Source organism: Manacus candei, unplaced genomic scaffold, assembly GCF_025592945.1.
Source record: "Manacus candei isolate 608988 ecotype Guabito, Panama unplaced genomic scaffold, ASM2559294v1 h1tg000028l, whole genome shotgun sequence".
NCBI lineage: Eukaryota > Metazoa > Chordata > Aves > Passeriformes > Pipridae > Manacus > Manacus candei.
The window spans coordinates 30,486,151-30,504,156 of NW_026138076.1; the positions used below are offsets into that span (position 1 = coordinate 30,486,151).

At 40.6% G+C, this 18,006-nt stretch overlaps 1 long non-coding RNA gene across 1 annotated transcript; it reads right to left on the reverse strand.

Moving 5' to 3' along the window:
• Positions 1 to 13,021: 13,021 nt before the first annotated feature.
• On the reverse strand, positions 13,022 to 17,663 carry LOC127472071 (uncharacterized). The gene is made up of 3 exons (XR_007904850.1): positions 17,495 to 17,663; positions 17,290 to 17,411; positions 13,022 to 14,474 (listed from the first exon to the last, which is right to left on the reverse strand). It is a non-coding gene; the product is annotated as an uncharacterized LOC127472071 (long non-coding RNA).
• Positions 17,664 to 18,006: the final 343 nt, after the last annotated feature.

The following is an 18,006-nucleotide window of genomic DNA, read 5'->3' on the forward strand; positions in this document are numbered from 1 at the left end:
ACTTGGCTTCTGTTCTGCTGCTTTTAACTGATGGGACATTCAAGAGAAAACTCGGAAAATCTCAGAGACTCCAGCCTAAAGTCTTAGTCCTAGCTGAGGTACCACCCCATTTTCACAGCCAGCCTTGTCAGTAGAAAACAATCCAGTGCAATAAATCATAGGGACCAGGAGAAAAATTTGCATGAGTTAAACATTTTAAAGTGTGCACTACACCCAGGGAACAAACTCCCAGAATATCTGGTCCTATGCAATATATGTCTCTTTGAGAGGCCACCTTTGAGCTGATATTTCTCTGCTTGATCCTAGACTTGTTTGAATTAAATCAGGTAAAACCTGTTCCTTCAAGCAAAAGAAGAACACAAGAAATGAGATGTGGCAGCTGTCCAGGAGCACTCCACGCAGCATATAATGTTGGTGGCTTGTTCAGATTTGCATACAGAGGCTGGGAACCTCTGGCTTGCTCAGTGTGAGGAAGTCAGATAGAAATCCCTGGCAGATAACTACCAAGGTCTTACACAGCTTTAGCATTGGGTTGCTTTCTTCCATGCAGCTGTAAGCAGTTTTGACCTTCCTTTGCTAAATTACCCATCCCTGCTGCTGTAGGAGCACTCTGGCACCCAGGGATTGCTCACTTCTTGCACTGCCTTGACAAAATATTACTTGCTCCCTACTCTGCAACCCCAGGGTGTGGCCTCTCTCTGTGCATCAGTGAGTGAGACTAAGGGCTTTGCTCTGAGCAGAGGAAATGATTCATTTGTAGCAGGCAAGGAGGTAGCTGCTGTGTTAAAGCTGTGTGCTGCCCTGCAGGGCAGCAGGAATGCCAGTAGCAGGTCCTCTAAGCTACCTGTGGCACTGTTTTAGGCTCCAGGACACATGCACAAAATGGCACAGCTCACAGAAAGCAAGCTTGACAAGACAATACTGCATGGGAGACTCAGAAACAAAGACATCTCTGTCTCCTAACATCATATAACACCACGGGGAGGATTGAGTGAAGGAGCCAGCAAAGGCTGGGCAAGAAAAAGGCTCCTTTCCTTTCCTTTCAACCTCCCTCAACAGAGTCAGGATAACAAGCTTGAGGGTCTTATGCTGGGAGATAAAAGCACTAAACTTCTAAAAAATTAAACATCTTGAGATGTAAAACAGAAAGAAAAGGTTGCTGGTATTTGGAGAGGACAAATTGATTGTTACATTACCCAGAAAGACTTTCCTAAGCCTGCCTTTGTATAACTGCAGATACTGCACTTCTGACCAAAAGTCTCTGCCACAGCTTGGAAAACCAGCACATGCTGTGGTGTCTCTAGTACCCTACACTGCTACAGCCAGAGCCATCTGCTCACCTCCAAACCCCAGAGGGGCTGAGCAGCGCCTGTCCTGATCTCCCTGGCTGCCCAGAGCTGCTGGACATGCATTGCTCCTTGGCATCCCATCTTTCAAAGGAGTGAACTTCAATTGTGTGCAGCTTCAGTAAGTCCAAACTGTACAAGGGCCTCTAGAAAACTTTTTTTCCTAATTTTCTCTCCTTTTTTTTTTTCCACTTTCTCATGCTCCTCTGTGTATGATAGTGATAGTACGAGGCACAAGGAGCTAACTTGGCTGCTTAAATTCTGTCAAAATCTAGAAAACTCATCAAAAGTATGTGTGCATTTATATATATAAAATATCAATATTTTAAATGCAGAGGTCTCATAGGTGAATATTTGATGTATAGAACTTCTTGAAGTTATTTTCTTACAAGGTAGCAAATGAATTTCTTTTTAAAATCAGAGATTTTTAAAAGAACATATAATTTTCATTATGAATAACAGCTCACTGCTTGAAGTATCCTATGCAAACTTTGAACTTGCAGTGTTGTGAAATGGCAACCAACTATAAAGCAAGTTTACAGAATATGTTTTTATTCCTGATGCTGCCTTCAAAAAGGGCTTGTATGATTCCATATGCAGCATGCATTTGTCAGTCCTTCATGAATTCATTCTAGTGGGAAAGTTCTCAGTAGTTAAAAAGCCACAGCGCTGGTCAGATGCCTGCAGAGCAAAGTGTGGTATCAGACATCAACGAGTTGGTAATTTTGCAGCTGTCACTTTTTAGTTTTGAAGTTAAGCAATAATGCTGGAAGCAAACTGTTCTTTACTCCTACTGATAAGCTTAATGCTACAGTATGGCAGACACTCCAGGTATCTACAAGATACCTCCTCGTTTCATCATTTGTTGCTCTTTTTCTTGGCATGGTTCCAAAGAGTAACATAATATTATCCACTTTCATAATTCTTTACAAGAGCTGCAGCGCGAAACATCCAGTCCTGCTTGCTGTTTTGTTGAGCTATTCCAAGTTACGCTTCCCTGCCTGTGCCTACCAATGGCAGTAGTCATAAATTGTGCAAGAGTAGTACAAATAGTCCTTCTTTATTTCACAGAGACTGTTTATACTGTTAAGTAATATATACCTTACAGGGATTGCAACTCTGTAGAGAGAGGAATAGTTAGAATAAAAAAGTTAAGTTAAACTATAAAACTTTAACTGTAGGAAGAAGCAATCATTAAAGAGTGACTTATCAGTTCTTTAAGTATCTTCTACATTTATAGCTTGAGTACTGTTATAATTATTATTAACTGGGAATGCTTCCAAAACAAATATAAAGAAATCCATAAGAAAATATTTTTGTATTTTAACTAAAGCTAGTCTCTACAGTGGTCATGTCAATGATCATGAATGGGAGCCAATGTTTTTCTTAGAAATAGATATTTCACCAGCAGGACTGTCACAAATCCTAAATTTGGAGTAATTATTGCATCAAGGCTTCTTGAAGTTGTTTTCAAAGACAGAAAATTAAAATCTGTTGTAATTATAGGGTAGTACATAATTATGAGATTTGTGTGACCTACTCTCTAGGCATGAACCATCTTCTAACAGAGTTCTTGCCACTCATTACTTTACTCATGTTTCACTTGAATATGGATGTCCTCACTTAGCCTGGCAGCTCTCCATTTGGAGACAAGATAGAAGATGGCACAAGGTACAAGAAATGCCTTGAAGACCTCTCTTGGTTTAAGAGAGACCATGCTGGTATTATCAGGTTCTGCTCTGCAGTACAAAATTACCACAGATGCACAGTCCATGTGCAGATTATCTACTGACCTGCCTTTCTCTGTTTCTTCCAGTCCTTCAAAAAATGGGATTTGAGAGGCAAAGGCACTGTGTAAGTTGTCATCTGCATTTTCACACGCTGAGCAAAGGGGAGAGTGGGCTCTGCAATGGCCTGCAATCCTACATCTGGATTGCACCTGGCTGACCAGTGACTGTTGCTCTTCACAAGTTCCTTCTCTCTGAAGATGGTGTTTTGGAGAATGAGGGGGTATTTGACTTCCTTCTGTTATTTGGTCCTGGAAACGGTAAAAGCATTTTTTTCTCCTTAAAACTTTCTGTAATCTGCCTTTTCAGGAAAAATACTTCAGAGCTTTTATCACAAGCTTGGATCCTAAGATACCAAGTTTTCAACTTTCTGGGCTTGAACTTAAAGGGAAGCTTAATTTTGTTCTTGTGTTAACTCCTCTTCCCATTCCTCTGGTACCAGGATTTAAAGGAAACTTTGAAAAAATAATCTTTGTTTAAAATTGAAGGGAAAAAGGTCTCTACTCCTGCTTGGAAGAAACTTTATTCCCATGCAGGGAGCCATCAAGTAGTTGCTGCCTTGCCAAGAGAGAGCATGACTGGGTGAGAAGGTAACGAGTAGGATGACAGATCTGTAGACAAAAGCACTGACTTCAAATGCAAAGTGTGTGGAAGAAGTTGGCCTCTGGCACTTTTTTTTCTGAGTTGCTTTCCAACTAAGAAATGCCATGCCCTTTCCAGCGTCAACTTCCTTTTTGCCACACAGCATGAAGGTGAAACCTCCATACCAGCCTCCCATCACCTGTCAGCAGTACATGGATTGTATTGACCAGGATGAGCAGGACACACATTTGGAAAACCTTGCTTCTTGCTGCCAAGGCAATGCGTGCTGGGGGACTGTCCATTGCCCACAAGCAGAACCCATGTCCCAGAGTCCCTGAGTGAAGAGGAGCAGGAGCAGCAGCAGCTGGGCCCCTGATGGCCATGAGGGCAGCTGCAGGCTGGAATAGCAACCCTCAGGTTTAACAGCCAGTACCTTTTCTTCCTAGCAATACATTTGTTATTAAACTCTTGGCTAAAAGCAGAGAGCACCAACCCTAAAATCACAGCGTACCTAGAGTTTTGCTGTTGCAACTCAGGAGGGGAAGAAGCAAGTGCTCCAGCCAGACTCGGGAGTTAGTTATTTCAGAGGAGACAGGAGGCTGGGAAGTGCACCTAGAGGGGGAAATTAGTAGCTTGAGCAGGCCAGCCTGCAAAGGGAGATCAACCAAGCCAGTGCACAAGCCTCTGGAGTAGGTAACAAATGGGCTTTAATTTGCCTGCCCTGATGTAATTTCTTATTCTCCCTCATGATAGTCGGATACATACAAGATTTCCTCATGCTCTGGAAGGGGATTGTCGTATGTTTGTATTTGTACAAGCTTTCAAGTACATAAAGGGATATTCACGTGCAAAGTTAACCCTGGTGGAAGGAAACATGCAGATACTCACTGGGAACACAACAGGGAGGAAGGGGTGTTTTGTCTTTCATATTGTTTTTCTTCCTTCACATGTAAGCCTATTTGAGGTTTTCTGAAATTTGAAGGAAAAGAAAAAAAACAAGTTCCCATCAGGAGGACTGTGTGGTGATGAACCTGTACTATGGAGGGTGTGGACAAGATGTAATTCTGAGCATGTGTCCACCATGGATCATTCTGTGATCCATGAGCAAAGCCTACAGTTAGGGATGTGCAAAACCTGGGAGAGAAAATGACTGGGAGAGTACCTGACTTCTTAAAGTTGCATAGCTTCCAGAGGAAAAATACCTGTTTGACAACCTTCTCATTCAATCTAATAAGGAAAAAAGCACACATTCCCAAAAATTCCTGCTTTCTAGACAAGAGAGCTGAAATCAGGCAGGAATTAGAAAGTGACTGCAAATGAGTGACTAACAAATATGCCAACACATATATCATTGGAAGAAAGTGAATGTCTCTGGGGCGTTCTTTAATCATCCTTTCATGTACCCCTTAAGAGGAGCACAGCAGTTATTTTGAGAGACAAGGAATCTTTATTTTATCTTACCATGAAAATTAAAAACAAGAACCAGCCAATAGGCTTCCTTTCTTTCCTAGTGAGATAAGAGTTAGGCAAGCAGTGACAGAAGAAGTTACATGGGGCAGCTGAAGGCTCTCCCCAAGGAAGGTGGGAAGCACTTATCTAAGCTGCATCTCTCTGTTTCAACACGGACTCTCACAAGTGGTGCAGACGGAGCCCTGCATCAGAAGCAGGACCTGCTGTGGAGTCAGGCTGCACAGCATTCCCAGAACCTGCCCAGCTGATTGCTGGACAAAGCTGGGCCACAGCCCTGCTCTGTTACAGAGGTCGTGCCATGTCATACTGCTACATGCAAAAGAAATCACAACAGCAATTTGAATACTCCACGGGACACCAACCTGAGTGCAGAGATCCTGCTAAAAGTAATGTGGGTCTGGAAAGTGACTGCTGGTCTGTTTTGCTTTGCACAAATGAAAGACTCCTGAATTTGTTAATCAGGCTGCTTCATTACCTAGTAAAACATCAGTCCCTTGAATAAAAATTTACAGTCCTCAAATTAAAAAAAAAAAAGGTCATGTTTCTTCTCCTGCCTGCAGACTTTTATGAATGGAGTTCTCAGACATTCTGCTGAAAAAAAAATTAACTAAACTGATTTTCCTCTCTAAATGCTCATGTAGCAGAAAAAGGTGACAGGCACTGAACGTGACAAATCCAGAGAAAGGGAATTACCTAAGTGCTGGCTCAGTGCCACTTTTCCTACAGTTTCCCTAGCACTTTCGATTTCAATTTTTTTACACACACTTCCTGCTGGATAGTTAATATTTGTTTCTTGGAAAACCAGAGAGAATTTGCAATGGAGCGACTCACTCAGTGGTCTGGATTAAGGATCTGTTTTTCCTGCATAAATGACCACAGTTCACATTCCTGCTTCCATAATAATATTTTGTATATAAAAGGGAAGGACTGTGCATGCAGAAGCTGTGAAGAAAACCCACTCTGCCCACTGTCTCTTCAATTAGTAGACTGGAGGTTTGTCTGACTGATGAGAAAAGCCTTCTCTTACCAATCCTGATATGAATCAAGTAGAGCAGGATCTGGAAGCGGCATTTCCCACACCTCCGGGAAAGCCCTGCCCAACAGCCGTGGTGTCTCGCTCCTGCTCTCGCCCTATGTGGCTACATCTAGCAGCCCTGTGTTGCCTTTCTTTGACAGAGGGAGCAGACAGGTGGGAGTATGATGAATTTCTCTCTGCTGGTGCCTCTGAGAAGCTGGATCACCTGGCATAGCCCTAGCAGTGGGAAGCAACTCTAGTGCATCCTTGGCCCATTATGGAAGAGGGCAGTATGATACGGATGCAAGCATGGGCTACTTGCCCATAATGGGATGGACAAAACCATTCTCCAGAGACAATAATGGCTTTATGATTTCTTTGGCAGCATTCAGAGCACCAGAGGGACAAGGTAACCTGTATCAGCTTAGAGCTGGCAGCATGGAATGACAACATTCTCTCAGCTGATCTGCAGGTGTGTCAGTCAGGTCCCTCCATGACTCCTACTAATACTGTGTATTTCAGATGCACATCCTCACTTCCACCTGTTGTCCCTTTCATCCTAACTTCTTCCTCACTCCTCTTGTCCATTGTCCCAGGAATGCAGACCAGGAGGTGATTGCACATACGTGGTAGATGGGTCAACCCACTGGTTCTCATCTTTCATCTGATGCACAAAACATTTCAGACATGACTTGTGCTTTTGAATTAATCCTCTACATCTACAAAATATGAGCTAGCCCCAAGGTTCTCTCTACATTAAATGTGGTGTTTATGTGATTTGGGGGAGTGTGTAATGGCATAGGAAGTACTCAAATAAATAATGGAGGCCAGCCAGCAAGTCAGTGGGGAACTACTCACACATTGCAAACTGGCAAAGATGGCAGCATCCCCTTGAGAAGATTCAGAAAATTACACTGAGGCAAAAAAGTCCATTTCTTTCAATTCACTAAGGACTAAGTGCTCCGGTGTCACTTTTTCTCTTGGAAATTTTATAAAGCAAAACTTTTTGATATTCCATGGATCGATATTACATACTGCTGTTAATAAGGTCTTATGAAACTTTGGCTTGAAGGAGCTGTCCAGAAAGTCAGCAGCCCAAAGGGACGGATTAGCCCTTAAGAAATGGTAAAGCCAGAAGTGGCCTAAAACTCCGAGACTGTAACCCTGCTCATGCAGAGGCAAGACGGATGCACCAAGACTAGAATGAATATGGAGATGGTTGTGTGAGGAGCAAACAGAGGCTCTAACTAGAACTTGGTCTTCAAGTGAGCATGAGTTCATCTCACAGCAGGGAACCAACTAGCACAAATTGCTACCCAGTGCTTCGCATTGCTTTCCATGGCAGAGCAGAGCAGAGCATCATTCCAATTTTAGCAGGATTAAGTAATTTTTTTCTGAATCGAGAGAGTGATCTTTGATCCTTCCCTCTGCAGAAATGATCAGCAAAAGCACGGTAATGTGTCTGCAGAGTAGCATGAATGGCTTGCATTGCTGTTAGGCAATACATCAACCAAGAGACCAACCTCCTGAGAAGTTAAACACTTGATTTCTGCAGGTCTGTGCTTTGCCACTAAAAGAACTGTCATAATCAATTTTTTTTGCTTCAACTCACAGTGCCAGGAGACCTTTCAGCATTTTCTTTCCTTCTCATTTTCCTTCTCCTCTTTTCTGAGGAGTCTTTGTTTGTCTCACACAGCTTGCAAAGTTGTTAAGGCCAGAACAAAGTAGAGCAAATCAATCATTTCTCCATTTTTAATGAGGTGATCAAAGAAAGAATGAACATACGCAATCAAAGTGAAGTGGATGGTCAGAGGTTTCAACAAGGCAGACTCTTGTTTGGGAATAGAAACCACTCTTTTTCTTTCTTATGATGCAGTTATTAATTTTCCATGAATCTGACATAAAGAATATTGAAGCAAATATGTCTTTCCTAATAGCCTGACTACCACATGGAATTTCAGCACCTACTTTAAAAAAAAAAAAAGGCTATATTATTGATCCAAAAAATAGCTTAAAATGATAATGCTGAAAAATGATGAAAGAATCCTTATTCTAAGACTATTCACTCAATTATTGTTTACACTGTAAAGATCTTGCCATGGAGCAAGACCAAAGATCATCACTAGAATTAAATTAATTGCATTAGCTACAATATCTATGTGTAAAACACTGCAAATTAGATGTGCTTTGTTACAATTTTATTTTTAATCCAGAGACAAAATAGTGAAGAAGAGGAGGAGATCTGACTCCTGGGCCTATCCACTATCCTGCTAATACCCCTAGCATGTGGGTTTTGCAGTACACTGGAGTAGGAGCTCAGTGGATAATCTGGGACAGTGGCAGTGGGAGCTTCTCCTTGGTTTTAATCCAGCCAGGATAACATGCGCAGAAATGCTACACAACAGTGCTGCACCAGCTCAGCCAGGTTCTGAGCAAGTGTTGAGCAGCTGAAGTTCTTCCTCCATCAGTTTCTTTGCTCTCAGTGCCAGGCTGGTGGAGTTTTAGTCAGTAGGGACTGTCTGGCCCTAGGCACGGTCTGCCTAGAAAACCTTGAGGTGCTGGAGATGCCTTGTGCGTGCCTGCATAGTAAATATCTGCATTGAACTAACATTTGCAAGCCTCGCCTAAGCTGTAGAGCTGGTTGGGCTTTGCTTTGAGATGGTCAGGTCTTTAGTTGCCCACTCCCTAACTATAGGCTGTCTGGTTTTCCATCAGATTTTAAGGGTAGGCTATTCTCATAGTCGTATAACAGGTATACTTTGAACATATTTTTACCCCTTGTCAGCGTACCAAGCTGTAACACAACCTGAGCTCTTCTGTTAATTCACTGTGGTATAATTTTTCCCTTAGAGTATCAAACCACAAAAACAGCTTATAGGAAATCTTGGCAAAGTTATTCCCATTTGTCCAAACACAGCAACTATTCAATGTGATAAAGAGCAAACAAGGGTCAGTGTTTTGCTGCTCTTCCCAAGTTACAAATTAGTTCTGTACGATTAGCTATTTATGTATCAGTTGAGATTTTAATTCTTTTTCATAGTGATCTCCTTCCTTTAATTCTTTATAAACGTGTTCTGGGGATAGGCAGAAATTTTGCAGAGGCAGCAATAATTTTTATTATATTCCAGTGACTTTCATTCAAAATGATTTGGCACAGTGGGACATGTTGTTCCATGCTATTAAGTAATTTCAAAACTTCATGAAATATCATTCACAGAGCTTCTTCTGAACTATGCAAACCACAGAGCATCTCCTTTTCTGGAGATGAATAGGAAACTAATCCTGTTTTAAACACACACATATATGCAAGTTGCAATGTTGTTTTTCATCTCATGCCATGTACAAAGGCTTTTCTTTAGGGGACATTTTTCACTACTCACACTCATGTCATGTTTCTTGATCATAGTCCTCATTATTCATAAAGCAGAAAGCCCTGACCGTTTCAGTGATGCTGGTTTCGCAAAACTGCCGTTTTGAGGAAGGTCATTCAGAAAGTTTTGTTCTGAAACAGACATGTGGTTTGACCTTTTTGGGCTCATCTATTATATTTCAAAGCTTTCACAGAATGAGTGAAGGATTTATAATAGTACGCACTGTTTCAAGGTTAGAAATACGGTAGTGGTAAGTGGTAGGGCAGTGTACTGCAGGCAAGGCTGTGATGTGGTGTTTCCACAAGTATTGAAGAATGTATTAGGGAGATACGATAACAGAATACAACATTAGTATAAAGGTAGTTGTTCTTATCCTGGAACAGAAAGAACCAGACAAGCTATTGGATTGCCTTTCAACCCTCTGCTTCCATGATTTTTATTGCAACCCTCAATGGGTTTTCCTCTGATGGAGGAAGAACTTCAGCTGCTCAACACTTGCTCAGAGTTGTACAAAGCTAGAGTTGTACAAAGTGCAACTAGGAAACATAAAACTCATGACTACCAATTTGTATGGTCAGTAATAAAGCTGTAAAAGTTCACTTTCTAAAAATGAACAGATGGGGTTTATTCCAGAGGATTAGATGTGATCAAGTAAGTGAACTCAACTTGCAGAAAACAGCCAAAAGAAGTTCTCAAGCAGCTACTAGGCAAAATGGTATTAAAAGCACAATCAATCTTTCTGTCATACATAGGAAATTATAATAGAAAAACTGTAACTCTATAAAAATCAACTGGTGTTTTTTCAGTGGTCACGCTTGGCCAGTGATGGTGGCAGAATTTATGTGGATTTTCAACAGCAAGTTTTAAAGTATAGGATTAGGTGTCTTTATTTTTTTAGCATAATGGAGTATCTTTTGTCTTCCCACTGAGATTTAGCCTAGAGACAAAGGATTAAACCACTACCACAATTTAGATAGCATGGGACTATGCTTGAAGAATAGGTTCCAATATTCAATTACCATGCATGGTCTTTGTGCATCACCGAAAATTCACTGTATTAAAAAAGCATACTTAATGAATAAAGCTCATTTACTTAGTCACACAGGAGGTTTTGGAGTTATGCTACTTGTTATTGGACATGCCTGAGAAGGTAGGAAAAATTTGAGTCAGAAAAAAGAAGCTGAGAGAAGCACTGTCAGATTTTAATTACTTGAATCAACTATGCTATGCTAACTTGTTATTCTTTTTGGCTGGGTTTTAATTCATACAAATATGGATTCCACTCTGCCACGGGGAGTCAAATGCTTAAAAAGATGCCAAAGAATTCAAATTGCTCATGTGTTTTTCCCAAGCAAGCACATTATCTCTTCATTCAGACATCATATCCTTTCTCTACCATGAAAGCAGATCACAAACTCAAACTGTATCACCTGCATTGCCTTGCATAAATCCCTCTGCCCTGCAGAGTCCTGGGTCCAAAGTCTCAGATAGTTTCCTGGATTTTTCCATTAGTATATGGACCTCGTGATGAAAATTTTTGCCAAACTGAAAATAAATCCAATTTGCAGAAATGTTCAGGAAAAAATGGTCACTCTGAAAGAGAGTTGCCAGGAGACATTCTCATGAAATGCAGATTTCACCTTCCTATCAACTCTTAAACATCGCAGCAGCCATGTCCTTCCTACGGTGCTCTTCCCACACCTTTCTCCTTCTTTTCCTCCTATTTGGTTGCTAAAATACATTTTTCTTAACCCTTGTCTGTTAAATTATACTTTCTTCTTCTTGAATATTATTTGACAATATTCTATTTGAGGATGCAGTGCAGGTTGCAAACCAGTTCAAATTAAAAGGCTGCATTTACAGGAAGAAAAAAACCCGCAAAACCAAACCAGCAAGTACAAAAAAATTAACACAATTAAGATGTTGAGATGAGTCTGCCAGAGTGCTTACTGTTGTATATGCAGTAGCATATAGAAATCTTAGAAGATGAATAGCTTACAAACAGTAGCAGATTAAAATATACATTGCACAGGGACATACAAAGCCAGTGGAAGTCTGGATTTCAACAGCTAGGGTTGCTCCACAGTAGAAGCCACCTTAACAGAACTTTCATTTCTCATTCTGCACCTAAGATTATTTATATCAAACCTTCAACCATGCTGGAAATAACTGAAAATACATTATTTAATATTTTTGGTCACAACTCAGATATGCCTCTGCATGAAAGAAAATAGCAACACTATCTGACTAGAGACAGAGCCAGAAGCTGCTGTAAAGCATGATTTTGGGATGTATAAATGAAATCTGAGAAAGGTAATGTACCCACAGTGTGGCTGGCTGCAAGGAGTGGGGCTTAGTGGTCAAAAATAAGGTCATAAGCTTCTCTTATTCATTGAGGCCCTGCTTGCACAAATGACCAAGTTTTATTTTATGGAGTTTTAATTTTCCATGTGTAGGGAACTAGCTTAACAATCAAACAAGACATTTCAGAGCCACAAATAGAGCATTTTCTATGTTATAGAGGGTCAATTCTAGGTGCTGCATAATTCTAGGTGCTGCATGTAGTTCTAAAATATTTTGAGGTTTTATATCATTGTTTCCTCCAAGATCATATAGCTGCTACTACGTTTCATCAGCATGAGCACATTTTATAGCAATTATTGAAACATCCTGTGATTGGGAAGGTGGAGTGACAACAAGGGAACATTTTTTTAATGGACAATAACAATACTGCACCAGCTGTCTTCAGTCCACTGGTCCAGGCACAAATAAAATATGAAATGTCTCCTGCATCACAAATTTAATCCAATAAACCCTTCACTGTGTTTACATCCTAAATGCTGTAATTGGATTCTGGTCAGACTGCTGTTTCCTGCTGCAGGAGCATTTGCACCTGGGTGTTGGTAACTGCACACACAAAGCTGTCTCTCGTCTGTGTAAAAGCCCCCTCTGCTGGACCAGCCTAACACATAAAACTAGCAGATCGTCCCACTTCCTCCCCAGAAAATGGACAAGTCAGTGAAGCAACTCTCTGTCAGTTGTCCCTTTTGTAGGGAGCCCTTTTCCCGACTGATGCAATATGAGTCACAGAAGTGGTTTTCTAAAACACATCATGATTTGATGAACACATACTTTATCTATCCCACACATGAGGTGGACAGAAGGTCTTTTCTCCAAAGTGTAGAGGACTCCCAAGTTTCAGGCTGTTTCCTGATATCCTTCTGCATGCCAAGGAAGTTCTTATGTGGTGAAGGAAGATGCCAGCCCCCAAGAGATATCTTGTATTGCCAGTCATTTCGTCTTTGTGTAGATGATCCTCCCAATACTGAGGAATGTCTAAACTGGGCAAAATGTCGGAAAGGTGGAGAATAAAAACGAAGTGTCCCAGTGAGTTGAGCAGGCTACTCTGACAACTTAAAATCACTCAGCATCAGAGAAGTCCTAGAGTAAAAGTAAAGATTATTATTTTCCTAAACATGATGTTGAAGAGTTAGTTACTCTGTTCTGAGAGAGCTACAGAGAAATAAATCCATAGCTTCCTTTCTCTGATTTAGCTATGTTGTGTATGTTCCCTTCATTCAAGAGCCACTGTAGACAAAGCAACTCCACAGTTATATTTGATATGTTCTCATGGGTATCTGATTCTTTAGACAAGCTCCATCATTATGAGCTGCCTTCTTCCAGGTTGATCTTGACTCCCAGGAAAGCTTCCCAATTGCCCCTTCTCCTCACTGGTGTCACACCCAGCATAAAAGCTGCACCTAGAGATAACTCCTCTCCAGGTGCTCATTAAAGGATTAAGACATCAGTTATTATGGCTTTTTTCAATGAGCTGCTGCCTTCAGCAAGAGTAACTTTTAACATGCAAGAAGTGGAATAGCTGTAGATGCTTGCTGGAGAAAACTGGATGCTGACTTCATAGTAAACCAAGTTATGCTATACTGTCAGTGTGAATTTTCCTGTCAGCACTTCCACTTAAGCAGGTAATGACAGCAAAAATCTATGAGTTCAGTATCTAGCCTGGCCATAACAAAGTCATTTATACAACCTATGTGAGGTTCTTTCTGATGGCTGGTGAGAGGAGTTTTGTGTTTCAGAACTAACAAAATGGATTATCTTCACCATGCAGTGTTTTACAACATGTGCTGAAAGTGGCATTTAAAAAAACCTGTAAGTGAGAGGCAGTGATGCAGACACTCACTGCGCCTTGATGGAGACTAAACATGACAGCAGCTCAAATAAACACAGGGGCTATCATTAGTTTGCAATAAATCTCTCCTACATGTGGCTTGCTGGAGCTATGTGACAGCATCTCACAAAGACAAAAGAGGAAGCATCTCCAGTGAGCAAAGGGAAGAACTGGAAAGAAAAGATCCACAAACCACTGAAGAGTGAGAGTAAAAAGATGCTGAAACGCATGATTAAGGAGAAAGAAGACTTGTAATTTTGTGAGGACTTAAGTGAAAAGCATGTAAGGCAAGGTACTCAAGGAAAGGCTTACAACTGTACTTTTGTAAATGGAGTAATTATTATAACAATAAATTTAACCAACATTTTCAGTGCAGGTAAAAATGGCAGAGGGGCATCAAGCTGTGGGAGAAGGGAAAGACATTGGTGTAGAAGAGGTGGCACAGTTTCATGGAAGAGCATCACAGGGTTGGAGGAGGAGCAGTCCATACTATTTGCTGTGAACCATTACACTTGAAAAGCAATAAAAATAAATAACATTCCTTTATTTTGGAAAACAGTTATCAGTATATTAATCTGAGTCCTCAAATTACTTATTTTCTGGAATTTGTGTTCCATTGTGAGTAAACTGTGAGATACTGAGACTCATTTTTCTGCTTCAAATATGCTTCTGTCACAGTGGGCAAAAGTTACATTCTCTTCCTGATTCCACAACCTGAAAAATGAGAATAATATTACTATCTTGCTTTATCAGACCTTCTCAAGGATAAATGCTCTGAGATTGCGAGAGCACAGGTACAGTGATAACCTGAAAGAGAGGAACACAGGGCACTCTTTTCAGGCCTTGTGCTCCAAACATGAACATCCTACCCCTCTGAGACAAAGGAAGTAGCACTGTTTGCTGCTCTGCTATTGTAGTCACTGCCTCTTCCTGATGGTCAGTCTTTGAATCCACATGGAAATCAAACAGACCAGTTTCAAAGTGTACTTTTAAAGCTCACTGACTTTTTAACCAAAAAACCCCCACAGGTCTTGGTCAGTAGTGTTAGCTAACAAAACATTTCCCAAGTTTCCTCTTTAAATTCCTTGAAACAGGAGACAAAAGAAAAATCAGGCAGAAGAGGGTATGACCAAAGCTTTCACAATACATTTCCTTGACATCCAGAGGATTTGCTGAGGTCTGAAACAGTGAAGTTAACTTTATCCTGTTGTCTTCTCCTTCTCCCTATGCACTCTATAAATTTGGCTCTTTCTTCCCCTCCAGACCATTTCTTCCTTGAAGCAAAACTGCGTCAAAAGGATCTCATCCCAAGTCACTATCTCAATTCAACCATGGGGAAATAGCTCTTTCCCATTTCCTACTTGAATTTTAAATCTCACACTTACTGCTCTGTGTAATTTTTGATCACTTTAAATTTTGTCTTTCATCCACAACTGGAGCTGGAACAACTGTTTCTCAATAAATAACACATCCCATGATGTAAGAGTCTCTTTCCATCTGCAGAATATCTAAAACCAGTTGTAATTTCCTCAAATGCATTTTGCTTTCTACCATTGTCAAATGAATTATTTTGTTCTGTAGAACTCTAGTTGCAAACTCCATCCTGCAAACATCTGCAACTGTTTAATTTACCAATTATTTCAATAAGCACATATATAATTATCTACCAAGTCAGTTTGTAAAGAAATACTTAATGTTCCAGACTGAGCTTTGCTCAGCTATTATTGGTCATGACTGGGACTGGTTCCAGCCCTTGGCTGAGAGAGCAAAAATAACTGTGTAGCTTATATACATTTCTGTATCACTGAATACTTTTGCATTTAGAGTCTGAATGTAACTCCTCTCAGATATTCTCCAGATAAAGTTTTTTACCAGAGAACAGACAAAACCAGACATAAAAGTAGCTGCCAAAATTCACTCAAATGTTAATTCATAGCAAACGTGTTTTTGGAATACCAACTTTCACAGTCCTATACAAGCTAAACCAGCAACAAGGCCTCCCATTGATAGTGCTAAGGTCAAAAGCTTTATGATTAAATTACAGTGTTTATAGCACTCTCCTTCAGAGAGAATAGGAAGGCTTGTTAACAGGTTCATAAATCAAGGTGTAAAGATTAACCCAGTCATCCAGGCATATATGTCATTACTGAAAATATATGTTTTTAGAACATGGTAAATAACAAGATTAGTGTTTACTGTTACGTGCTGAATACAGACTGGAGTATTCTTTCCCCTATATACTATGGGATATATAATAGATCCTGAAAACCTATCAGCATTCTGCTTCAATATAGCTTTTATTCTTCTGAGTCAGGTTAAACAGTTCCTGGATTCCTGATTATATCAAGTAGTGAACAAAACTAACACATGAAGAAACCAGCTCTCCATGTTAGCATGCTACAGAACTTGCAGTTGTACTTATCTAAAGTGACAGCCCCTCTGGGTATACACTCCTTACTGTCCTTTACTTAAATGCTACAGCTTCTTTTCTTTAAATGTACTTACTTTTGAATGGAAGTCTAAACAATAACTGTTATATCCTGATTTAATCCGTGTAAAACCCCACATCTAAAGGGTTTGAACAATAAAATTAAATGAAAGAAGATGTTAACACTGAGTACAAATGCCCAAAACCAAACTCCAGCACACAATTCTCTTACAAATAAAAACTACATGACATGACTCCAATGGAGTTTAGAGCCCAATTCCTGATCTGTCTGCAAGATACTCTGAAATCCAAGGACACTGAACCCCTTGGCAATTTAAAAAGTTAGTTTAATCAGAGTTACATTTAACTCCTGGTTGTCTGTGGACAAATTATACAGGTTGCAGCTCAGTGGCGTCCTGCTTTCCCAAAAAAGCCTTTGGTCACCACACAGAGCCCAGCACGAACCTTCGAATTTTCCTGCAAAAGAAAAGAACTTCTTTCTAAACCAAACTCCTCCAATTCCCTTTTTTCTTCAGTTACACATTTCTGTATAGAAATTAAATCAGTTCTCTATCTCTTCATCTTCATACCTGTCACATCAAAACAATAGTTCTAGTTTCTATTCCTCTTGTGCACATTTTATCAAATTTCTTCCCAATTGATAGTTTAGGGAGAAAATAATGCAAAACAATTTGCTGTAGATAACTCCTTTCCCAAAAAGGAAAAAAATACGCACAAATTCCCTAACATATTCAAGACTGTTGCTGTGCATTTTCTCAAACATATAGTCATCATTGTCAAATCCTCCCAACACGCCCCCAAAAGCCTTGATATGAGCTTTGGGAGAAACACTGCATAGGTTTTTAACTGCATACAAATTATTTCACACCTCTTTTTAATGGCACTGTCTGGCAACAGTACAGCTTGGGCTTTTAATAATACCTTATTTTACAGCTCCAGAAGAAAAGTGAGTTCCCTGGGTTTGCAACTTGCATTTGTTGCAACATGATAGTTGTCAATACCAGGAATACTTATTGGGAAAAATTAAAGAGAAAACAAGGGAGGAAACAATGCGTAGTGTAAAGCCAATGGGAAACTCACCTGAGATTCCACTACCTTTATAGTGGTTCATCCATCTGCTGTCTTGGAACAATGCTTCTCATGCTTGAGCTGTGTACCAGATGCAAAAATTAGAGAGGTAACCCAGGAACCAGCAACAGGATCTAGAAAATAAATAGATACCTTCTCAATAACAGGAGTTTACAAATTATTTTCCTTCTGATTCACCAAGCTCATAGAAAACCACCTGCTGGAAGACAGCCTGTACAATTCCCTTGCCAAACAGTCCCCCACAGGCTGTGATTCTGCCATTCCACCCCATCAGCTTCTTCAGATATGCTTCAAGGAGCTGAAAGGAGTTGGCGGCTTGGAGAACCCCGCTCAGATTCAGTGAGGTGCTGCTGAACTCTGTATCTTTGCTCATGCTCTCTGGCACATGTGCTGCTTGCGTGGTCTGGGTATCATGTTGCCCTGATGATTCATGCAGGGAGCTGGTGGAGGCTGTCACAGCTCCTTTTTTCCTGTGCACCTAGGTTTCCATCACTCAGATACCAGGTGCCAGCAGAAGAGATATGTGCAGGTGTCGTTCAGCAACGATGACACGTTTGGCCAAGGCAAGCAGATAACCTGGGAGCTGGGAAGTGATCCCAGTTCAGACACAAATCCCAGTATCATGAGTTACTTTTTTTGTACTGTGTCAATTTATGGAAGCTCCAGCCCAACCAGAAACCACTGAAAGCAGTGAAAACGTGCACCGGG